The sequence below is a fragment of the Barbus barbus genome, assembly GCF_936440315.1.
Source record: "Barbus barbus genome assembly, chromosome: 47".
NCBI classification, from domain to species: Eukaryota; Metazoa; Chordata; class Actinopteri; order Cypriniformes; family Cyprinidae; genus Barbus; species Barbus barbus.
Genome location: NC_136725.1, coordinates 5,964,191 through 5,984,335, shown reverse-complemented (window position 1 = coordinate 5,984,335; position 20,145 = coordinate 5,964,191). Strand labels below are relative to the sequence as shown.

The 20,145-nt window shown below is 35.7% G+C and overlaps 1 protein-coding gene across 2 annotated transcripts in view; it reads right to left on the bottom strand.

Moving 5' to 3' along the window:
• Positions 1-20,145, bottom strand: part of strbp (spermatid perinuclear RNA binding protein) — a 96,953-nt gene that overhangs the window by 52,284 nt on the left and 24,524 nt on the right. For both annotated transcript variants that reach the window (XM_079410956.1, XM_079410955.1), the window contains exon 2: positions 7,859-7,925. The gene's annotated coding sequence lies outside the window, so the exon portion shown is untranslated. The remainder of the gene's footprint in view (positions 1-7,858; positions 7,926-20,145) is intronic.

The window sequence follows — 20,145 nt, the reverse complement described above, 5'->3', positions numbered from 1 at the left end:
ATAGACAGAAAATTAAATTTAATCATTAAAAGGGAGTCCAGAAAAAAACAGAATCCAGAAAAAAAAAAAAAAAAAAAAAAGTTGTTCATTTATTTCATAGGGCCCTATGTTTCCCATCATTTGACCCTTTGAAAGGACCCTTACACAACAGCACACGAGTCACGTCACTCTCTCTTCTGCAGAGCAGAGGAGTACATCAGCTCTCCGTTAGAGACGTGTCCAACCTTGGACCGCCGTTGCTCAGTATCACGGGCACCATCTGTTCATACTGCAATCAACCCAGTGGGCCGCCCCCTGTGCCAGCTGAGGAACCGCTCCTGCGAGGTGTGTTTGTGAAAGCGGTGAGACAGTTTATGCAGAAAGAGGAATTTAGAACAAGTGTGGCTAAGCCGAAAGAGGAAAAACAGAGCGTGTTTGTGCACCTCAGAGCCAAGTTGAGGCGGATCAGTGAATCCATTCATTGCGGGTCAATTTGGGCATGTTACTCGACAACACCAATTCATTAGCGCGATCCCTCACCATCTCGCTCAGAATAACCCACCACCTCCGCTATCCAGCGCTAACCACGACCCACAGTGCACTGGGACAAGCAGGCTACGGTCAATCAGATTGAGCGATGTTGTAAATATTTCAACGGCCGTCTCTCTCTCAAATATCCGTTTACTCCCTGCGTCTCTTTGGATTCTGAGCATGAATTTTTCACTGATTCGGCAGACGGAGCAGCCTGGCTTTCAGAGCCCCTCTGAAGTCGGATGGCGTTAGAAAGAAAGCAATGAAAAGAGCGTTTGGTTATCAAACAAAGGAAGTGAGTTTATTCAGACGCCCACACGTGCGCTTTCACACTTTCTGACCTTTTTTTGCGCTTTCTGACCTCGGGTGCGTGGCTCGTATGCTCCCAATAAAACGGCCTCATTAGACGCGGGGAATTCGTGCCGGATCTGGAGGCTGAATGGGTGTAAAGAGCTCACTGTACCACAGGAAGCAGGAGGAATCTGATGCCAGATTAAAAACTAAACATTGTTTTTCTGATTTCTTTCTCTTCGGTTTTCAGAGCCGTCTGCACTCCTGAATGGATCTCGAAGGGGAGCGAAAGAGTAGAAAGTAAAAAGGTCATTGAGGTCATGTCTGTGAGTTTGCACTTTCTGTCAGTTGATTCAATGATTTGAATAATTCTTCAATGTTTAAAGAAATCTATGCATGCCATTAAAATGTTTCAGTAAAACAGATATTTCTGTTCATTACTATATTGTTTTAACCTTACAAAATACATTTGCATAAAATTGCAAAAACAACCATATTTTTCTGAGACAACTGAACAGAAATAAACATGGTACCTGAATATATACTTATTTTTTTCAGTCTTTAGATGACATCCAATATCATATCACACATCTTGATATGAATATCCTCAAAAATGGATTAAATATTGTTCTCTTTAAAAAGGGAAACATCTTTTTGACCAAAGTCGTCAGTGTAGTCAATTTAATTAAAAATGTGAGTAAAAATACAGTAGGACAAAATATTCATTGACAGGCTATTATAGTTTGTATTCACATTTTGAATTTTTATGTCAATTTTAGTACTTTTGTGTGTCTTCGTCATTTTAAGTAGTTTATTATTATTTTTTATTTTTTTTAGAAATGTCTAGGTATATAGTGTTTAATTTTTAATCAATGTTTAATCAGTTTTAGCTTGTTATTTTAGTAAATCGAGTTAAACAATTAGTATGAAATTTGTTGCCTTTTATATTAAGTTTTTTTTACATTTTTTAAAAAGTATTTTTTTTTATTTTTAATGGTTTTAATTTTAGTTTCAGTTAACTATAATAACCCTTCTTAAGGCATATTTTCCACACAATTTATCACTAAATTAAACACATGATGTTTATTAATTTTCATTTGATTAATAGCCTACCACAATATGCAGTAACTATCAGCAATATTTACCTACACATATTTTTCCCCTAAAACATTTTCATGCCAAAAATCATAAAGCAATGCTAAAAAATGATTTTGTCAAGAAAAACGTGGTAAATATATTAAATGTTGTGTCTAGCGCTGGTACTATGCCTTTACAAACGTAAGCTCATTCTTAGTTATGGAGGTGTGCAGCTCCTGAGAGGTTCAATGACAGTGTGAATGGAAAACAGATATGGGGCTTAAGAGCTCTGTGTGTGTGTGTGTGTGTGTGTGTGTGGAGGTGAAAATCGGCTTTTCTCAACAAAGTGCTGAATTCCTAGCAGAGTTCAGCGACCCCGGGGCCATCAGACGCAGCAGCGGAGAGACAGGAGGATGTGTTCATCTCTGTGTGTAAGCTGCAGTTTTGACCCCTGACCCCATTTCCAGCGCACACCACTCTCCTCGTTACATATTCATCAGAATTAATTAATGTTTATAACTACTGGCCAAGCTAGTACACAAATACACTGATATTTTTTTCCATTTATAATCATTTATCAGCATTTTTATTTAATTTTTTAATTAGATATTTTTATAGTCATTATTTATTATGTTTTCTGTTCTTGCTGGCCTAACAAAAGAATGTGAATTTGTTTTACCCTGAAAAGCCCCAGTTTGAACAGTAGTTATAAGACACTGAAACACTGAAAGAAAAAAAAAGGGGAAAAAGAGAGAGATTGCATGGCAAGATGAGCAAAAAAAAAGTGAGGCCCTGTGCCGGCACGGGAACTGTCGTCATGGCTACATCCTTCCAGCAGCAGCTCCCTGATTCCCAGAGAGCGACGAATGCAAGACAGGAGCAGCGAGAGAGCGAGAGAGAGAGAGAGAGAGAGCGAGAGAGCGAGAGAGAGAGAGAGAGAGAGAGAGAGAGAGAGAGAGAGACAGATGGAGCGGCTCTTATTTCAGTGAGAGGCTGAGGATTGAGATGCTATATTACAGACAGAGGCACGTCTGACCGCTGACACAACAACACACAGAGATTAAAGACCGCATGAAACCACTCTGCATCGAATTCAACTTCCTTAATGCCATGAACTTGGTTTTGGTGTTGCATCTCGCTGTATAGTTTAGTTATGTTAACAGCTGTATTAAAAAAACTAGTTCTAGTAATTTTTCTATCGATATAGTTGCGCATAAGCTTATTCATCTAAGGAAGCGTGCATCTCTGGAGTATGAGTGTTTATCTGTATTCATCAGCAGCGGTCTCTGACTCCTCAGTCCCAGCGGCAGACAGAGTCTTAATCAGGAATTCAAGCAGCTCTCTCTCTCTCTCTCTCTCTCATGTTTATGTCTTCCACTGAACAGCCCTTTCAAGACAGACCTATTCAGCCCCGTCCACAACACATCTGAAAATGATGAAAACAGGTATGAGGCGGGAATAACAAAGCCTGGCAGAGAACTCACCCTGCATCCCAATGTTCATACTATCCATCCTAAATAGTATGTGAGATTACAATAAGTGTGTCCCAAACCATAGTATGTTGAAAAGAGTATGCCAAAAGTCCACGGATGGTCTACTATTTCAGGTCGATTTTTGAAGTGTGGATCCGTGCACACTCTAATGGCTAAAATTGCCCACAATCCATTGCACTTTGGTGAAGGATTCGGTCCAGAACTACAAACACGAATAAAACACGTTAGAAAAACTACAAACGTGGCGGATGCGCGCGATCAACGGTTAGGTAGGTTTACAAAAAGGAGTTGGAGTTACTAATAATCAACATTTAACCTGGTAAAAAATATTTATTTATTGTTATCCATGTTATATTTCATCTGCAACAGCAATGTGAACTTTTATAAACACCCATTTGGTCGTTACTTTTAAATGCATCATTATGCAGAAAATATATATGAAAGACCCGCGACTGGCAGATCAACGAGCTATTCTTTTCTCTCTAATACAGTAGGAAGTTAAATTAAATTAAATGCGGAGGATGTTAACTGTGACAAGATGACTGACAGGCTAGTTTACAGTGACAGGGAGCGTGTACCCGGTGCGGTAAAGACGCAGTTGTGTGACGTGATAGTATGTCCCAAAGCTTGAATACTCTTCTACTACACACTCAAAAGTGTGTACTTTTTCTTCACCAAAATAGTACATACTTTAAGGGCGTAGTATAAGTAGACACAATGGGACGCAGCAAAAGTCTACACAAACAAATACAGTAGCGCAAACTCCTTCACAGGAAATGACAGAGAAAGAGAGCGGCTCCAAGGAACTGATGTCAAACGTCAGATGGCCATTTCTGATCAGATGCAGATTTGGGAAAATGCCACAAAAATGAGAATACTGTGAAACAGGAAAATATATGAATATACTACAGTATACTACTGCATATATGAATAAAATTAATTCTAACATAAAAGGTACTTCAATGCTTGATCATCACTTACATTATAAAGTAGGGTCCCAGGTATATTATGACAATTTATATAAGGGAAAAACATAATTTGTTATTATTCTATAACTTGTTTATTATTATTATTATTATTATTATCATCATCATTACATTAAATAATAATAATAATAATAACATTATTATTACCAATCTTTATCTGTATTATCATTATTATTATTATTATGTATTTATAATAATAATAATAATAATAATAATAATAATAATAATACTGAACTGTATTGTATAATTGTTTCATTGCTATATTAAAATAATTTGTAACACTTTTGCTGTTTTACATTTAAAATTTTACATTTTAATATAATAAAAACTACATTACTGTTTTGTTTTGTTGTATTATTATTACTACTATAATAAAAAAACAATGTAGCTGTAATACTACTACTACTACTACTACTAATAATAATCATAATAATAATACAACTACATTGACTTTAAATATAGTAAAAATAATAATAATAATAATAATAACAAACCCGTAATGTATTATTTTAACACATTACTGTTGTTATATCATTATTATTATTATTGCTACACCTATATTTACTTTATATAACAATAATAATAAACTGATGTATAATTATTTTATTGCTATATTAATTTATTTAAAAATATGAGTTTAACACTGTTAATTTTCAAAATAAAACATTACTGTTATATTATTATTGCTACAACTACATTGACGTTTGTAAATAATAATAATAATAATAATAATACTTATTTTGATTTATATTATCATTACTACTACTACATTGTAATAACTACTATTTTTAATAATAATAATACTTCTCTTTTAGTTTTATTATTTATAATATAGTAATAAAATAATACATTACAGTTGTTATATTAGTTCTATTACTACTACACTGTAATAACCAGTATTTTTAATAATAATAATAATAATAATAATTATAATAAATGAATCTGTAACAGAAATAAAGATCTTCAAGGAATTCAGCTTACTAAATTTACAAAGAGGTAATGAATATTTCAATTGACGACAAAGTGTGTGGAGAATAAACCAACGTTACTCTGTCACTACATGCAGGACTAACAATTAACGCTGAAATGTCAGATGTAGTGAAACCGCAGAGATAGAGGCGCGGGCTGCCAAAGTCATTGGATTCTCAAGGACACTGCGGCGAAAGAGAGTGTGTGTGTGTGTGTTTGATGGAGACAGACGAGCGTGCAGGAATATGAGAGGCAGCCTGGGAATACACTCACGTGGATTGGCCGCACCGTGAGCATGCGTGTCAGCGTGTGTGAGTGTGTGGCTCTGAGGGCGGGGCTTGGCATCTGCTCCGCCAAGCATCCTGGGGGAAGTAGAGTGATGACGGCAGGCGTTGGGCAAGAGAATCACGTTAATTTATCTCTACGGCTAACAAATCGAGGATTATAAGACAGAAGAGTAAAGCGGATTCAGACGGACACAAGTTGTTAGTCTTCGTAACTTGCTCACGCTTGTAGTTCAAACCAACGGAGACTGATTAGCCCCCATTTGAGCAGGAAGTCAAAGCACGTTGGTCTGTCGAACAGTGACACACTCCATTACCTGAGCAGAGTCCGCTCTCAACATCCACTCCACCGCACAGAGCCAGAGCGAGCCAGAACCAACAGACCTAACACAATGTTTGATTGGTAAATTTCTGCCCAGGCCAAGACAAGATCAATGCCACCCACAAGCATTACTTGGTGATTTGTTTGCTCAAGGCCCTTCACAATCACAAGTTAGTAGGTGTGATAAATTGGCCTTTCCTGTGTCAGGGGATGCTTGAGAATGAGCCGTCCCTGTGCAGACATAAAGGTGTGTGATTACTTCACCAGTAGTCCGTGTTGCTATACAGGATTAAGCTGTAGATCATGAGCGATGCTGAGACTCACATCTTTAACCCATCAGAACAGAACAATCTGAGATCGTCCCAAAAACTCTTCTGGGAGAAACACAATCTGGGAGGGCTGCAAGATTGTGATTATACAATAATATGGCAACATTTTAAAAAGGATTACAATAAGAAAAAATATTAAATGATGATGATTATAAAAAAACTAATTACCACAAACAATTTTTTTTTTACCAGTTTAATATTTTCCCTGCAAAAAAGTGTATTTAATAATAATAACAATAATAATAATACAGCACTAAATTAAACAAAATAATAATTATTTTAATTATGCAAAATAAAATTGTGCATTTAAGAAAAAAATAAGAACAAACAACTATTATTATTATTATTATTATTGCTAAATTCAAATATAACGATGACTTCAAACTAAATAAATATTACTATTTTAGTATTTCACTGCACAATAAAATTGAGCATTTAAGAAAAAACAACTATTATTATTACTAAAAAACTAAATATTACTAGTGTAATATTTCACTGTAAAATATATAATTAGAATTAATATAATATATAATGATAAATCTTAATAGTTAATAACAAAAGTACTATTATAATATTTCACTGTAAAATTATATAAATCTTTATATAATAAAACAACTAATAATGATAAAAATATTCAGTTTAATTTCGCATTACAACTCAATTAGAATAATATTTATGGCTGTCTTAACGTCTTTATTTTCAAACACCAATCCACTGAACTTTTTTGAAAACAAATATTGCCGGGAGCCCTTAAAGCTTCTCCTTTTTTTCTTTTGTAGATAAAGCACTACTCCTCAGAAGTTTGGGAAGGCATATGTTACGTTTCCAAATGCACATTAAAGCGACCCATACTCATCATGATCATGAGCTGCTCGCATGTAAGAAAGCAGTGGCACACTTCACTCTGAAAGACGCTGCAAGTTCCAAACCATGTGTGACTTTTTCTTCTGTGGAGCATAAAAGATGATCTTCTGAAGAATGGTTTCTTCGGTCTTGATCTGTATATTAAACATCAATGATGTTTCAAAAAAATACAATTGGTCTCCATTTACTTTTATTGTACTGACAAAAAAACAGTGAGGCATTTTTTCTTTTTTCATTAATCTTTATCTGTGAACTATCCCTTTAAGCAACGCGAAGGCTCAAACAGACTCTCAGGAATAAACAGTTCACGTTTAACTAAAAATCTCCAAAGAGGTACACGGAAACAAGCATGTAAACCTACAATCCTCCTCAACGTCCAAACGCATCCCAGTGGCCATTTGGATTGTAAATGGTGTAAAACATGGCATTTCCCAATAACAATTATGTTTCATCAACAAACACCAGAGGCTGTGAGGGCAAATGCATTCTGACAAACTAAGACTCAACACTTGAACCGCGTCCAGACCACCCTGTACTAATTACTCCCAAAATAAGCAGTGGGGGAAGAGTTTCTGTGCTCCACACCCATAAAGCATGTCCTCAAAATAAACCTGAGCGAACAAATCCGAGAATGGTGCAGTGATTTGGAGGACTGCAGATTTATGAGCCTGACCCTGGCCTGACCCACTCAGGACGGCCTTGTTTGAGAGGTCAAGAGAGAGGGGTCACGTACCGTCAGCGCTCACGTCCTGCTCCTGTCCAGACCTTCTCACGGAGCACAAACGCTGTCAGATCTGGACCTGTAGAAAGAGAAGAGCATTTATTCAACCGCTCACTGAATAAGAATAACACAAACACAGACAAGACACAAAAGTGCTGCATTTATGAAAATCTGTGCAATACATTGTCACAAAAACATTTTGAAGGTTATCCCCGCATTATAAGTCACAGATAATAAACAGGTATTTCTGTTATAAGTCATTTAAAATATTCAATCATAACTGGTAGAAATAAAGTTGTTTATAAAGATAAAATAAAAGATTATGTATACAAAATTACACACACACACATACAGTCCCCTCCATAAGTATTGGACAGTAAAGACAAAATTGCTCTGTTGGCTGTGGAGTCAAGACATTTACAAATATGATTAAAAGATGAATATGAGACAAAACTACAGAATGTCACATTTTATTATTAGCCATTTCAACACATACATGTTTTACCAAATAAAAAGAACAGCACTTTTAGAGTTCATCCCACTCATTGATGTGAACATAAGTATTGGGACAGTTGAACATAAGGCAGATATAAAAGATTAAAAGCTATTATTTAGTTGCAGATCCCTTGCACACAATCACAGCAGTGAGTCTGTGACCCATAGACATCACCAGACTCTTGCTCTCATCCTTTGAAATACTTTTCCCAGCCTTTAATGCAGCCAATTCCAATTGTTGCTTGTTTTGGGGAGTTTCTGCCTTTACTCTCCTCTCCAGCTGGTGACATTCATGTTCAATCAGATTTAAATCTGGAGATTGACTTGGGCATAAAATATATATTACATATAATTTATCTAATTTTTTTATATGTGAAAAAATACATGTTGCTTTTAAGTTTATTAATATATATTTCTCAAAAATGCTGTTTTTTCTAACTTTCTGTTCATCAAGGAATCCAAAAAAGTATCACTTTCCAAAAATTAAAAATTAAATAAATAAAAACAACTGTTTTCAACACTGATAATAATCAGATCTGTTTCTTGAGCAGCAAATCAGCATATTAGAATGATTTCTGAAGGATTATGTGACACTGAAGGCTGGAGTAATGATGCAGAAAATTCACAGAAATAAATGACATTTTACAATATATTCCCATAGAAAAGTTTTTTAAAATTATAAATATATTTTCACAATATTGTTGTTTTTATTCTAAATAAAAGCATTATAATTATTATAAAATGTAATTATTATTATAAATAAATGTGGCCTCGAGAAGCAAGAGAGACTTTCAAAAACATTCAATATTACTGATCCCAAACATTTCAATGGCAAACTGTATTTATTAATTGTTCTGTCTGTGCAACTGTATTAGATTTCCTTTGTTTTAATGTACTAAGCCACATGCCACACCACAAACTATTATCACACTAGCACATCCAGTTGAGGCTCTGGGCTGAGGTGTGAGGGAGTTAATAGCAGTGACAGTGTAAAGCTCGGTGTGTTTGGATGCACAAGGTGGGCTGCTTTTCTCCATCACCTCAGCCGATCCAGCCCTGTTCTACATCTACATCCTCGGCGGGAGAACAACAACACCACACTCACTTTATCTCACTGACCCACCTCAGAGAGAGAGAGAGAGAAACACAGATAACTGGCGCAGTTCAGTATCACGCACCAGTCTACCGATGATCACTCAACTCCACGGCTGCGGGGGAGGAAATGACACGATCTCCCAGCTCTGTAAACACTAACCGCAGCCGTCATCATGAAATCACCATCCAGTGCTGCTGGTCACAGGGTAAATCCATTTCCACTGGACCACCACACACTGCACTGCTGCTCTATGATTCACATTTAGAGATGAAAAGAAAAGCAGAAAAAACAAGAAAAGCAAGGTCTCTAACAATGCTGCTGTAGTGCCGTCACCAGAAGCAAATGCACCTCAACAAGCAACCGTTTTTATGCTGAGAGTTGATGTGTCTAACTGGCCATCAAACGAGAGCACACAACATACGGCCTCTAGTATTATAATAAAACAGCACTTGCAATGTGTATTCAACACTTTACTGCTATTATTCTCTAATCTCATTAAATCTCACAGCAGCTGCCTTGTGTTTTTTTCATGGAAATTTCCATCTTCTGTGAATGTCTGTAATGAACAAATGAAAGCTTGTGCTCTCATGATCAAAATATTTTGGCCAGCGATTATCATCAGGTGTTAGTTTGGGAATTGCTATGTGGGGGGGCTCTGTGATTTCAGGCTTTTGAGGGGTGCACGTGTATGGGGTGGTGATGGCGCAGTGGATAAGACACATGCCTTTGGTGTGAGAGACCCGGGTTCGAATCCACTGTGAGACACCAATGTGTCCCTGAGCAAGACACTTAACCCCTAGTTGCTCCAGAGGCGTGCGACCTCTGACATATATAGCAATTGTAAGTCGCTTTGGATAAAAGCGTCAGCTAAATGAATAAATGTAAATGTAAATGCAAAGCCTACAAAATGATATATCAATTGACAACTGCAAAATATTTATTTTACTTAATATAATATTATTTATAATAATAATAATAATAATAATAATGTTTATAGTAATAGTTAAAAGAGCTTGAATTAATAAGAAAGAGAAATATGAAAAATATTAAATTGTATTTCTTCTTATTTTTTTCTATTTTAATTTTTATGGATTCCATTTTAATGGTTTAATTAAATTAGTAACCAACTAATAATGGGATCCTATGAAATGTTTACTTTTTTCCAAAAATTCAGTGTTGTGTACTTCAATTGTTCTGGTAATCAAATGATAAAAAAAAACATTAATTTAATTTATCTTTTGATGGGTTGGCTGTGAAGAGTTTTGCTTGTGTGTGTATATGATATGAAGGTAGTTCCTCAAATAAAATGGTCAAATGCTCATGAAGTGACCGTTCTGGAGATGTTCATATATATATATATATATCATTTAGGAGGACATACTCTCAAAAAAAAATCTCTCCAATCATTTTACAATGATTAATTATTTACAAAAGAGCTATTCAATCAACTCTTGAAAATTCCTTTATTTTTCCATATCAGAATATATTGCAGAAAAAAATATGGCAGTCAGTTTTTTGTTTTAGAAAACTTTGAAGTCTCGTTCATGTCATTTTCTATGCAAGCCTTTTAATTCATCAACATGAGACTGGAATTTAAAATGCTTAGTTATCACAGTCAAATAGCTGAGATAAGGCAATTATGTAATCATTTCAACTGGCCTGATGGAAGCGGTCAGCGAGCAGTTCCTGATAATGCATGAGTCAAGGATCAAGAGAGGAAAGGTCATACAGATCTGCCATTTATTAGTCCTGGATGCACAATGGATGAAAACAATCACTGTTAAACACCAGCTCATTCCCTCCAATTCCAAAATTATAATTCAGTCTCTAGTGGGCACTCAACCGCTGCGTCTGAGCACTCTTGAAACTGATCGACCGCGTGTTTCATGCTCCACCTCTGTCGATGGGCATCTTGCCAAGACTGAACTGGTAGTGGCGCAGCTCTCTGTGCACTTCAGTATCACTGCAGCACGCCTGATTGTGTGATGATAAATAAGGCACTGAAAATTGTTTTTGCCGGGAGACGGGTGACAATGGGCCATCTCTAATCTTTCCAATAGAAAAATTAATCTGCCAGTATCTGCGTTCATGAGCCAGACAGCAACTTTTTATCCGTGGACAAAAAAAGGGGAGTATTTAGGTCAAAAAGTTAACAGCAGGAATAAAAAAAAGGGTAAGAGGAAAGCCAGGGAAATTAGGAAGCAAGGAGAAGAAAAAATAAAAACAAGGAATGCAATGAAGGAATAACAAAAAATAAGGAAAGGAAAGGAAAGGAAAGGAAAGGAAAGGAAAGGAAAGGAAAAAGGAAAGGGAAAAAGATGCAACGGGAAGAAAGGGTGAATAATAGGAATTGAAAGAAGCATAATACGCAAATACAGTAAGAAAGCAAGAAACAAAGAAAAAAGTAAAGATGGAAGAACAGGAAGGAAGGAAGCATAAGAGAGAGAAAAAGTAGGAGAGGAGGAAGGAATAGAAATGAAACGTTTGTGCATTTTACAGCTGGAAGTCAGACTTTAATATCACCAATATTACAGTGAGCTGCAGAAGACCTAATGAGACAAGAAATACAACGGAAACAGCGTTTATGACTAAATACTGTGAAGATATATGGAAGCAGCACACAGTTGCTCTGGAAGACCGTATTGATGTGTTTCAACAACAAGTCCTAGTGCCACACTGATAAAGCTGCACTAAAATAGAGGCATTAGCAGAAGTGTGATCAATGCACAGAGCCTTAATTCAAACATCAATAATCACACGGTTACGTGAGCTGCTATCATACAAAGTGCTGCACACTCAATTATCCAGCAAAGCAAATGTGAAGACAGAAGTGAATAATGGCTCCTCATGAAGATGAAGGCCATAGCAATTTATTTCCATTGCTTTCTGTCAAGATTACAAACTAATCAAGGTTTTTAAAAAAAAAAAAAAAAAAAACGTAAAACAGAAATTAATAACAAAAAACAACTTCCTTGTCACCCTTTGAATAAATACACACTGTCAGTGCTAATTTGAAAATACCTCTTAATAATAATAATAAAAAAATTAAATATAAAATATATATGCACAGAGTTTTAGAAAAAAATTAATCCTAAAAACATTCAAAATAAAAAAAAGTTTAAATGTAAGGAAGAAAGACAGGAAAAGAACAAAATAGAAAGCAAAAAAAAGTCAGCAAGAAAGGAAGAAAAAGAAAGCATATATAAGAATGAAAAAGAAAAAAATAACTACAGCACATTTTTGTTTGCCACGTTTTATGAATAATTACGGTGAAAAATTACTAAAACTAGTATTTCAGTTATTTATCAAGAAATAAAAAAATCTAATTGTAACATTTATTGCATAAAATCATAACATGCTGTCAGCGCAGATTCCCTTCTAAATTAATTATATTAAGAAATATAAAAATATATACAGAGTATTAAAACAATAAAATCCTAAAAACACTTAAAAAAAATGTAAAAAATGTAAGGAGACAGGAAAAAAAATAAAGGAGAAAGGAAGACAGGAAAATGCATAAAAGAGAAAGAAAAAGAAATGAAGCAAAGGAAGGAAGCATAAAAGACAAAAAAAAACAGGCGGCACATTTTTGCTTGTCCCGCTTTATGAATTATAACTACATACAAAACCACAAAATCAACAAATATTTGGGTTGTTACAAACGATTAGTTATTTATATTAATATTTTATAAACTATCAAATAAATTTAATCAAAAAAATATTCCTTAATGCTAAAGTAACTAAATATTATATTTTTATTATTAGCCTATTTAAAAAAATAAGTTAAAAAGTAAATAAAATTCTGATTATTATTCTAACTTGTGTTTTTAACACAAGGACTTGTGTCCTTTTTTGGACAACTAGTCATTAGTAAGCTCGCTGCCCTGGATGCAGAACAGATTACGAAATCAAATCATGTTTCCAAATAAAGTTTTGATAACAAATAATCTCTGAAGGTATGAAAGCAATGCCAACATCAAAATGAGGTCTATATATTTGTCACAATGAGGAGTGCTATTCCCACGTCTAAACTCCACACACATGCGATGAGCCAAGCAGGATCGTCAGTAAAGAGGAGCATGTGGTGATGATGGAAAGTGAAATTCAATTAGCGCTCTCAGACGACGTCTCCCACACAGCGCTCCTCACTCAATGCTGGAGAAAAGGTCGCTTTCCAGATGAGGATAGCTCCACTGTGGGATACATGTCAAGCAGACGCTGTCTGTGCTAGAAATTTTAATTGGTAAAGGCCGATGTAATCTACAGACGCCTACTTGAGCGCCGCGATCAGATATCATATACAGCATCTTCTGCCATTGAGCCATAAAGCCCCGACTTATAAAACGGCACGGACGGAAAATCTAAACTACAGTCCCCTGATGGTTTTCCGGCTCATGACAGCTTTTTCAGGACAAACTTGTTCCTTGTCAGATAACGTTCTTCCTGTAAAAAAGACCAACGCCCTTCTGAACGTGTTGTGTCAGAGCTTTGTACGAAAAATGAAAACTTCATCATTCAAAAGAATGAGTTTCAATGCCAATTGACAAACCAGTCTGACTGCTACTCACTTAGAAGGATTTCAAGAAGAATCTGCCGAACCCTAATTTTCTGTTGTCAGCAGCTGTAAAGGTCAGGGATGCCATTATTATGAAGTACCAGTGGCCTTTAGCTTTCAGGAAATGCTGTCTTCAGCACTATTTAACATGTTTTATAGAGGAATTTAAAAGGACTTGCCATAAAATGTTGAAATAAAGTAATTCAGCCGGAAATTAACATCTAAATTCCTTTCCACAACACGTCTGTAAGCAGTTTTTAGTCAACTGTCCTTATTGCTTGAATTCAGTTAAAGCAGAAGCAAAAGCATATCTATTTATATAAAATTAAAAGCAGTACAGAAAATATTCCATTTGTGTTTCTTTTGCATTGTGGCAATACGAATCCCAGTGAAACCTGCTTGTAAGTCATCTAAGGATGGCTCGATACCATAAGTTTTGGCTTCGTACGATACCAGAATATAATACCTTGGTATCGATACTAAATAGACACCATAGGTGACAAATAACCAGCCTCAAAGGATAAGTGAATTTAAAAAAAAATATTAATAATAGTAATAAAAACAGATTCATGTTAATACCTTTGCATCAAACTGTAACAAAAAATCTACAGGGAACATAGGTTACTTTTTGACTGAGTTTGAAGAAAAAAATAGCACTGAAGTTGCACAATTAATGCAACAAATGTTGCTTTATTGTAAAGTGTTACTCTAACAGTCAAAGTAATATTCAAAATCACGTTATTATTTCTCTCTCTCAGATTGTTTTCAGATTTCAGACTCAGAAAAAGCATTTAAATCTCACTCTCTCGCTTGCTTCATATTAGCGGTCGGCAGCGCGTCAGAAACATTCCCTTCATATCATTGATACTAAAATTAATATAGTAAAACTCTTGCTCAATTCATATCCAATTAATATTCGATTGTATGAAATGCAAGTGCATGTATCACGTGACCAAAACTTCATTGGTTCTAGCATGTCTCACATGCGTTGATCAGTTGTAAATAAAAGGTCAAATCAAATCTGAATTTATGAATGATGCACTCACCTGTCAATCTCTTAATTCTCTGAAAAGATCAGGATGAGCAAGCAACAAATGCTTAAAAAGATTTGATGTGTTCCTGTGGCAACAAGGTTTAGGCCTATAGCAACGCTTGCATACAGGTGCAGTAAGGTCCGGTATTTTTCCAGTACCGGTATACCGCGCATCCCTAATGTCATGTGAATTGTATCTCAAATAAAATAAAATAAACTTAAGCTTCCTAAAAATAAGAATGATTTCCTTTAATCAAAACATAATTGGTTTCTTTCTTTGGATTTGTAAATATGACCTGGACAAGTTTTGATGGGTTTTATGTTCTGTGATTCCTCCATTAGTACAAAATCTGATTCAAAAACAAAGTAAACATTAACGCCAACAAAATTTTGGACACCCTACAACAGTGCTGCAAAGAACACAATCGCATATTCATTTTTGGCCAAGATTTGCTTCATTTCTGCCTTTTCACAGTTTTAATGGGTTTATGAATTCGACTGAACAGATTATTTTCTGTGTTAATTCAAATGACCGTGAAAATCCATAAAGACTTCAGTGTGAGTGAGTGAGTGACTGCAAAGAGCCCTAATTAACAGTGCCAGGCTTAGACATCCAGATGTTCTCCTCAGAGAGTGAACGACTGCATCTGAACACAGACAGAGGGATAAGCACAGGGATAAAAAATAAAAAAAGATGAAAAAGAGAGTAAGGCCTAAAAATACTCCATGCCAGCACATGAACAAAATCCCTTCTGACTTTGGAAGCTCAGTTTTGTGTTCTTTTTTTTTTTTGTAATGCAAATGTGCTGCATTTTCATAGTGATGCAATGAAATTGACAACTAATAAATAGGCTATTTGAAAAAAACAGTAAGTAAAAACTTTTGGCCTGAATTGTTTTGGAGGGCAGAAGGATCACGCAGAGGTCCTTGCCTAAAAATTTGGATTTTGATATTTTTTCTGGTCAAAGTAATAGATATAGAAGAAAGCCAAAACATTAAATGTCATGGATATATATTTACAGAGTAGATCTTTTGTAGAGTGGGGTCAAAATGAGATTTGGAGCCAAATTATAGGAGGATATAAAGGACTTTAGAAACCTGGCAGCACCATTATGTTATTTTTACACAGAGATTGGTAGGTCCATTAGTAAAATCTGTTGACTTTAGCAATCTTTTCTGCATTATAAGGTCAAAAAGGTTCAAAACAATGGTAAAAAAGCATGCCAATTTTTTTTTTTTTTTTTTTGCCTGCCTGCCTGCCTGCCTGCAATTCAAGAGGTATTAAAGATAACATTTGGTTATCAACCTTTGAATATGGGTAAAATTCAACAATTTGGACATGGAGCTGCATTGAAGCACCCATATCTCTGAAAATGAACATACAGGGTGTTAAAAATGAACATACCTAAAAAAAATGTTTAAGAACAAGAACCTAAAATTGTATTGAGATATCTTTAATCCTTTGAGATACAAGCATATGCAAACTTTTGGAAAGGAATACTTAAAGGTGCCATAGAATGAAAAACTGTCTTTACCCTGGCATATTTAAATAATAACAGTTCTGTACATGGAAATGACATACAGTGAGCCTCAAACACCATAGTTTCCTCCTTCATATGTAAATCTCGTGATTAAAAAAGACCACTGAAAAACAGGCGAATCAGAACATAACACCGACACAGTCGGGATCACTACGCCCCCAACATTTGCATAAACCCGCCCTTGTTCTAAGCCGGCCGAACCATCAGAAGCTCTGCAGGTATTGTAAATAAACAAGCGCGGACAACAGCGAAAATAACACAATAAATGTTATGTTCCAGGCCGTGCAGGGGGTGTGAAGTGCAGGGATGGGTTGGTGTCTGTATTCAGAAAGGCACAGAAAGCAAATAACGCGAGCCACTAAAGGGACATGGTTAGCTCCTTGCTAGCGGTAGCCTGTTACAGTACATAAGATTTCACTCTCAGTAAGGAGAGATGAGGATGATGGCGAATGACTTACAGATCCTGAGCACCACTGACAAGCATCTGATCTTGTGAAATGTGTGGTAAGTGCTGTTGCTCCATAATGTAAACATAGTTTGTGTGATCGCGTCTCTTGAAAGTGAAACTATAACGCGATCGATGGATCATTCAAAAGCAGTTTCAATGCCTCGCATATTAATAACGGCTCCCTGATGCCCGCGTTTTATATACAGTATAATTACCCGACGATATAACTGCGAGAGAAAGTATTTAAATATATATTTTCCTCCCTGTGCTTCCTTCTTGCTGATGAGCCGTACTGTGAAACAGCCAATCAGAGCAGAGCTCAACATTGAGCCGTACTGTGAAACAGCCAATCAGAGCAGAGCTCATTATTATTCATGACCCTGCCAAATAAACCAATAACAGACAGTTTCGTTCTAGGGAGAAATCCTAGGGTTGTAAATGGACATGTAAAATCGTTTCTGGAGATTTTTTGCCCTTACCTAAGCCACATACCTTCTGTGTAGATATCAGAGAACAATTTAAAATACTGTATCAATGCATTCTATGGCACCTTTAAGGCATTCAGACAGATTGGTTTTATTCAACTGTGTTAATAGAAGGAAAGAAGATTCATTTCTAGTTTTAACATTTAGTTTTTCAGACAATCCTTTTTAAAAAGCAAAAAGCATCAGCTGTATGTAAAGAGTATGCCCACATTTGGTTTGGACCACTGAAAATGTGTAGTTACTCTTGGAGCCACACTGAGATCCCAATATCTCTGGAACTGAACCACACAGGGCCATAAAATGAAGATACCAATAAAAGTAGTACAAATAAAGTAAAATCTAAAAGATCTCTTTTTAATACTTTGAGTTACATGCATGCAAACTTTGAAGAAAAAAAAAAAAAAAAAAAACTTGAAGTGCTTTTTCCCCATTTTTGAACTGTCACCACTGGCTTATAATGCAACAAAGATTGCTTCCATCAACAGATTTTACTAACAGACGTACCAATCTCTTTGCAAAACTAATGCTGCTGCCATCTTTCTATTATATCAGCACTTCAATTTATTAATTTATATAAACATTATATCAGTTAAGGAAATGTGTTTTTTTACTTAAAATTTTATCCAAATCTACTATATTTAGGCTACTTTGACGTTATGGCAACCACAGCTTCCCCTTTTTTTACTGTAAATTTCACAGATGATTTTAACGGTGTATCTTTTTTTAACACAGCAATCATTAAAAAGCAGAGTTTCTAAACTGCATTTCTTGTGCTAAATATAGCAGCGAGTTTCAGCGGTGTTGAAGCGAGGATTCAGACAGGCGTAGTCTCACATGCACCTGCGCCTTTATTGTGGTTCGCCTACGAAAGGTCAGAGTCGTGCCGCTGACCTCTGATGTGAAAAGCTCGCTAACTCGTGAATGATGAAACCATTCTCCTCTGCCATTCAACAAATACAGCTTCTCACCAGGTTCCAAGCGCCTTCCATGAGACCAGACGCGTCCTGCAGAGATCTCGCGCAGAGCGTTCCAGCCCTGTTTGAGCAATAAGGTGGTACTCTCCACTGCCAAAGCAGGATTGTTAGCCCCGACTCCCGCAGACAATGCCTTAGCAGAGCTATTATAGCAAAGAGCCACATCTCTCCCTGCCCGAGAGGAAAATAATCCTCAACAGTATGTTTTATCTGACAGATCGGGACTTTTGACCCTAGCTCAGCCACAATACTGTTTGAGTAGTAACGCTGGTTACTGAAGGTAGCAATTTGGTGAAGTGTGCCAAAGGGTGGAAGTGTTTAACAGTAGCTGCTCTGAAGACGGTTTTCACATGAAAATGGAGATTATTTGGCACAGGCAGTTTATCTTGCTGAACGATGTAACTGCCTTCGACTTTTAGTGTAGCAGCAGGCATGAACGGTTTTCATTCCATTTATTAACTATATTACGGTCATTATTATTAGTTCTAACAATACAAACATTGCAACATTATTAATACACTATTTTAAAAAAAAGTTATGTCTCTTAATATTATTTAATAGATCCAAGTTAACATGAACTAAAAAAGTATTTTTATTAACTTGTAATATTTATAAATACTGTAAAAATGTATTGCAAATTTTTGGTCATGTTAGTTAATACATTAATGTTAAATTAACGGGACCTTATTGTATGGTGCTCCCCATTTTTACAACAGATTTTATTCATTAATGCATTATGTATTATGAACTAACAACGTACAATAGTTATTTAATTAAGATATTTCTTGCACTTTATATTTTATTTGAACCAATTATTGCTGCCTCATTGCTATTATATGCGTATTTTAAGTCATTTTAAAATCTATTGTTCGCTTGGGTCTATTACCACAATAAATTATCCAATTACTCGATTAATCGTCAGAATAAATTGACCGATTACTCGATTACCAAAATAATTGTTAGTGATAGCCCTAGAGTCAAGGTTAAAAAATAAAATAAATATCACAAAATTCAAATGTTTTGATGTGAAAAGTGATCGTAAAGTCACTGAATTGTTTTAATAATAAAATAATTTCTCAATTTGTAATTATGCGAAAGTATCAAGAAAAAAAAAAAATTACTTTTGATTTTTCCAAGTGTCCAAGATGTCAGAATTGGCACTTCAAGGGGTTACAATGCATGTGACAAAACATAACTTAATTTTTTGATGAACTATCCCTTTTTAAGCTTTGCATTGTCCTAAAGATGAGGAAGTTCATTTAGCTAGTTCATTCACATGAACTTCTTGTTAGCGTGAGAGTTTAAACACCAGCTACTCAAGTCTGGCCTGAACAGCAACAGTGGACCTGAAATCGATAGACACTCCATCTGAATGGGTCACAAAGAGCTCTCTGTTCACCATTTAAAAGCAAGGCCCCCTGCTTAATATAGAGCTCAAACGAGGGCCATTTCAGCTTCAGCCATCCATTAAACAAGCCAACAGTCGGCGTCTGGCTCTCATTTGCCCAAGAGCCAAAATATTTACTTTTGCATGTTCTCTCATCCTGCCAAAAAAATCGTACACTGGTTTAACACACAGATGCAAGTCAGGCAGAAGGTGGGGGGGGTGCAAAATTATGGATATTATGTGACTTGATTACTGAAATAAAGACAAATTACCAAATTAAAAAGT